The sequence below is a fragment of the Morus notabilis genome, unplaced genomic scaffold (assembly GCF_000414095.1).
Source record: "Morus notabilis unplaced genomic scaffold, ASM41409v2 Scaffold634, whole genome shotgun sequence".
Taxonomy (NCBI): Eukaryota; Viridiplantae; Streptophyta; class Magnoliopsida; order Rosales; family Moraceae; genus Morus; species Morus notabilis.
The window spans coordinates 417703-424036 of record NW_010359282.1 but is presented as its reverse complement, the minus strand read 5'-3'; positions in this window follow the sequence as shown (position 1 = coordinate 424036).

The following is a 6334-nucleotide window of genomic DNA, read 5'->3' as shown; positions in this document are numbered from 1 at the left end:
GCTCTTCCCTTCAAATTCCCAAATTTCCCTCTCCATTCCCTCCTTTTAATTTGCTCTGCTAGATTCCCAAATTCAATGCTGCTGTTAGCTTCGCCATTGATCAGTCGAAGATCCTTTTAGCCGGCAAAAAATATATTTCAGCCTATTAGGTTTTCACTTTTTAGTTTTCAAACTCTTTTTCTCTCTCAATTTTTCGATCCAACACTCCGCCGCTTCTCTCCTCTGCGTCTCTCAGTCCACACTCCAGACCCACCCCCCCACCGTCACTGGCTCACCCTCACCCACCGGCACCGCATCTTCTTCACTTCTTGTTCTTCTTGTTCTTCTTCTTCGTCTTCTTCTTTTTCGATCCAGCACTCCGCCGCTTCTCTCAGTCCAGACCCACCCACCCACCGTCTCCGGCTCCCCTTCCCCCACCGGCACCGCCGCTTCTTCGCTTATTCTTCTTCTTTTTCTTCTTCTTCGTCTTGTTCTTTTTCGATCTGCTGCTTCTCTCAATCCAGACCCACCCACCCACCCATCGTCACCGGCTCACCCTCACCCACCGGTACGCCGCTTCAGGAATTTGACTTTCGGGAGCAGATTCTTTGCTTCGGCAAAGAGGGGTTCAGGTATTTCTCTTGTCCATTTTAGATCTGTGTACACTTTGATATTAATCTGTTCAGTTATTTTCATCATCTTTAGCCTTAGATCATTGTGCACAGAGCAATTTCATCGTAATCAACCTCAGATCTGGTTTCTATTCATTTCATTTGTTGCTGATTTGGGCTTTTTTGTTTTTTGTCTCCAAGGTTGAATTCGCTTATTCCGGTGCATTTAGGGATATGGCTGAATATTTGATGGTTGTTCTAATTGAAATGTGAATGTGGGCTTTGTGTTCTTTTTTTTTTTTGATAATTCAAAAAGTTGTATTGGCTTTTTCAGGTCGGTAATTAATGGCTTTGGTGATTATTTGATTTTCGTTTTAGCTGAAATGTGAATGTGGGTTTTATTTTTTGGTTTGCTCAGGCCTTGGACTAGGGAAGTACTTTTTGGTTTAGATTGGTAGATACTTCATTTTTTTATTTCTAAAGTTACATTGGCTTATCGATTTTGTTTGATTGTATTTTGTGTTGAAATGAGATTGTTGGTTGTTGCGTTGTTATATTTTGGTTGTTGTTCTTTTTGTTTGGTAAGAATCAGGGAATTTAGAAATTTTTGAATCATGTCAGTGTTATCTACAATTTTTGTAGCATAGGCTTATTCAAATGGTTTGCATTAGGATTCTGCTCTATTTTTAGCTTTCATTCTTGAAGCCATACAGGCTTATGCAAAGCAATTGTGCTTATTTGGATATGACGGAATATTTGGATATGGTGGCGTTAGCATTTTAGACATGGTTTTATGTTCACAATTGTAATATATGTGTTCCTAGGTTAAGTGTTCTAGATGGGGCATAGCGTGCACTAGTGTGTGGCTATGCATTTTTGTGCAATCAAGCCCTTATCGTGTTAAAACTTGATCTAAATTTACAAACTCTTACGAATAGTCTACCAAACATACCTAGCAGCTAGTGTCTTGTTTGACCTGGGTGCTATTATTTTCACTAGTGTTTTGTATGTTGAATGTTATTTTTTCTTTGGTTCATCATATCATATCAAAGTCATCAAGACCCTGGTCCCTTTTTACCTGTCGTATCAAAACGGGGATTTGGGATAGGCTCAATTGTTCACAAAGCAGCAGCTGTTGCCACTGTGGCAGCAAAGCATGCATATGCAGCAGCTGCTGCCAGCTCAAGTCTTGATGAGGAGATGGTTCCTCTTAAGTGCTGCTTAATGTCTATATCATTACCCTGGGAATACATCGCTAATGATCTTTTGTTCAAGGTAAGGTTGTTACTTCCTGCTTCCCACTGTCCAATGATGTAATAAATGAAGTTGGTTTCCCTTTTTGGAATCTTCATTCATATTTCTTTCCAATCCATTTAACTTGCCCTGTAGGACAATTAATCTTAACTATGCTATCAGATTTGTGCAAGAGATATTAGGACTTCCAATTCTTTTCTTTGCATTCTGTTTTGACATACAAGGTCGGGAGATGCTGGCTTTTTTGTTTGAGTTTGTGTTTTCTGAATTTCACTTTGCTTGTTATATATGATTGTGATCTACAATTTTTGGACTGAATGCTGTTAGAGTGTGGGTGGATGTAGCAAAAAAGGCGGACGCTTTCTTGTGGAGGCCAACGAGTGAGATGAGTACCATTGAAGAAGTAATTTCAAGTAATGTGACATGGTTTGCTTATAAAATTTTAAAGGGGTATAAAAAATTTCTACTAGCCGCAAATTTATTTTAACCAAAACATTATATTATTGTGATAGTAAGTTTTTTTTTCTCTTCGGGTTTAAATGTAGGCAATGAAGACTCATGGTTTCTCCAACTATCTATATACCAATACATGTAAGATACTCTCTGTCTTACAAGTTTGACATTAAATTTTTTTCTAGTGCATCATTGAAGTCTTGTTTCCTCTAACTCACCAAAACATATGACGTAGTTGTGAGTGGTGTAACTAGTATTTGCTTTATTTATAGGTTAAATGGTGGAAGTTTTAGGTGAGTTTGATTATTGTTTTGATAGTGGATCACTTTCTTAGAAGTTAAACAGTGGAGATGACTTTTTTGTTGAAGCATTTTGTCAAGATGGAAGGATTTACTTCACCATTGCACTTAGACGTTTTGGATACTTTGATATCTCCAGTTATTCCTTTGTTTTCTTTACTTGTTTTGAATGTTAAGGTTTTGGTCATTGTATGAATTATGTTGTAGACGTAAATTTATTGCCAACTTGGTAGATACTGATAACAATTGATATGTTGAATGTTTTTATGTTTTAATTTGAATGTTCCTATTTAGATATAAGATGTTGCTTAGAATTACCGTTTATTTGAATGAATTCAAAAGGACATCAATAATAATTTTAAAAAGTTACAAGAGTATGAACATAGCAAGGAAAAAAGTTATTAATCTGTATCCTAGCCACGCTAAATAGGTATAAGAGGTTGAAAATAACTTGTCTTAAACGCTATAATACCTCAATTCTATAGTGCTTTCCGTAACTCTCCTAGAACGTTATGTTTTCTTAGGACTTTTAATAGCGTCCGATGTTCTAGCGCTCTACAAAATGCTATTGCTAGTGATTAATAGTGTTTTTGGTCAGCTACTGATATTGATATTTGTTGTAGTGATTTTATTGTTGACAATACTTGAGTTCTCCTTATTGTGGTGATAATTACGTACCTTATTGTTGGGGCGTACATGTTGAACATGTCGTTATTTTCTCTTAATCGTGGGGACACTTCTATTGAGATTTGCTGCTCTAAAAGTCTTCCTATTGTTAATGATTTTTTCAATAGAGCCACTCGTGTCTCTTAAAGGGACCTGATTTGGTAAAATAATTTATTGAACGTCCTTTCACTTTTTTCTTGTTACGAAATAATAATATGCAAACATTAAGGGTGTTCGGCGGTTAAAAACCGCCGATTTTACCGAACTGATCATGTCAGTTTTTTAAAACGGTGCACCGAAATTGAACCGTAAAAAGCATTATTTTGTTCAGTTAACCAAACTCCAGTTTCAGTTGTTTTTCAGTTTTGATAATCAGGATGGTGACCATCAATTAACCATCAGGTTAACAACATCTTTAGTTGCATTTTTTGACAAGAAAATGTGAAAAAATGTAAAACATTCCTTCTATGCAAACTTGTAATGAAAATAAAAGAATACAGAGCATAACATCCAAATTGATAATACCACAAACACAAAATATCCAAAATCCAAAGTATAAACTAGAAAGTTACAACAAACAATACTAATGTTTAAAGTCCACATATAAAGTCCACAACACAAATGTAAAAAAAAATCTAAATTGGCATAAGAAATTAAGAAGTCTAAAGCATAATTAAGTTTAACTTTAAGTAGTGAAGTTCATTTCCAACTTCTCATAAGCTTTCTATTCCCCTTCATCCTCATCCGAATCCAAATCCAAATCCATTATATCGTCATATGTATCACTACAATAGAAAATTGAAATTAAGTAAATGAAATTGAATAGATAATGAAAAAAGAAGAAGAAATAAATATAATTCTAAATATCTTAGTTGGGACTTTTAAAAGATTCTGAATCATTATTTGAGTGCTTCCGTTCTTTGTACATGTTGGAGTAGAAACAATCTCACCATCATCTACAAGAAAATTATAAATTAATTTACATATTACATAAAATGAATAAAAAAGGCATAATTACAAGTATGTGTAGTATGTAGAATCATGATTAGTATTACCTGAGACAACATGATAGCAATCTGTAAAAAATTCAACCTCATCCATATATTGCCTAAGAACCACAGATTCATATTCTTCATCCTTCGCGTTCAACCAATTTGCTTCCACCATCCTAGAAGTCAAAGAACTCCTAAAAGGATCAAGAATACAACGACATGTAGAAAAAATTGATTAAGATGTAACCGTCGAAACCGAAACTGCAAGCACATCTTTAGCAATTTGGGACATGACCTTATACCTAGGAGCATTGATTTCCACCAACTTAGGATGTCGATACTGTCATCCACTAGCTCTTCGCATTGCTCTGCACATTTGCACCATCCCTACACATCTTTTGCTTTCTAAACATGGCCTCATCTCATTATCAATAACCGATATTGAGGTGGGTTCACTACAAGTCGTAATGGTTGAACGACTTGAATTAGAACCAGAATAAGTTTCTCATGAGTGAGTTGACCTTGAATTTCTGAATCGTGGTTTAGCCGGTTGTGATAATTGTGGTTGGTTCTAAACATGGCCTCATCTCCTTATACAATCTACGCAATGTGCCCTCAACCTCGCTTAAGAACGTGTCAAATGTCAAATCATCATAGATACACTTGAAGACAAGAGCAAGATAATCCAACTTATATCTTAGATCAAGAACCAAGTCAAGAAACATCATGTGATTTATTTTCTCAACATTTCCCCAATACTTATTAAACTTCTTATTCATCATCGTTGCCATTTCATTCAAGAGAGGATCATCACATTCCTCTAACTTAATCAACTCTCGTTTGACGAACTAAACCCTTTGAAATAGAAGTTTGAAGCGACATAATATGAACCACTAAACTTCTTCGTCAAAGTGTTAACCTTTCCTAAGAACCTCAGAAAAACCTTTGTGTTGTCCCAATCCATCTCATTTGGTCGACCTTCCATCTTTTTATCTTTTATGACTTCCTCAAAGTAAGCACAATAGTTTTGATCTAAAAGCAACCTCTTAAAAACTGGGACAAACTTGGAAGAAGTCTCCAACATTAAGTATGTAGAGTTCCACCTCGTCTTCACATCAAACCACAATAGGGCAGTTGAGTTGATGTTTTATTCCTTCATGCACTCCTTAACCTTCTTAAGGCGTTGAGGTGAAGACCTCACATACCTAACTGCATTACGGATGTTTGCAATAGAATATGCTAAGTCTGTGAGTCCATCATTAACAATCAAGTTGAGAATGTGATAGACACACCGCATATGTAGCGTCTGGCCATCTAAGACGAGAAAATTGAGGATATCTTTGACTTTTCTCTTCAACTGTCCATAGCCACATCATTCGACGATGCATTATGTACTGTAACTGTGAACAACATAGTTATTGCCCAATCATTGAGGCAAGTCAAAATAACTTGTGCAACTGTTTCTCCTTTATGACTCAGTACTTGGAAGAAATTAATGATATTTTTCTGCATATTCTATTATTCATCAATCTAATGAGTGGTCAAACACATGTAACTGATGTTCTGAATTGATGTCTAAGTATCAATCATCAAACACAGTTGTTGCTTTTCCAAAACCTTATTCAACTTCTTCTTCTCATCCAAAAACATCTGGTAAACATCCCTCCCAATTGTCATCCTTGAAATGTCAAACACTCTAGGATTCAACTAAGCCGAATAATGCTTAAACCCTTTACCTTCCACATGTTGGAGCGGTAACTCATCAAATATGAGATACTCCAAAACGGCTCTCATATACCCTTCTTTGGACCAAGCTCTTAGTGTCATATTACTAGTAGCAGTGTCTTCATCATATGCGCCGGTCTTCTTAGTAAATTGGTTAGTCTTTTGTTTGTTTTCATTCTCTGGATTTATCAAGCAACTTTCTATGACCCTTCATTGTAGATGTGATATCCTTTTTCAAATCAACAACATAAGTGACATCACAATGTTTGCAAGTAGCTCTCTTAGTTTTTTCGTCCCTTGTGGAATGCTGCCAAACCGGGCTTACTTATCGGGCTCTCTTCATTTTCTTAATATA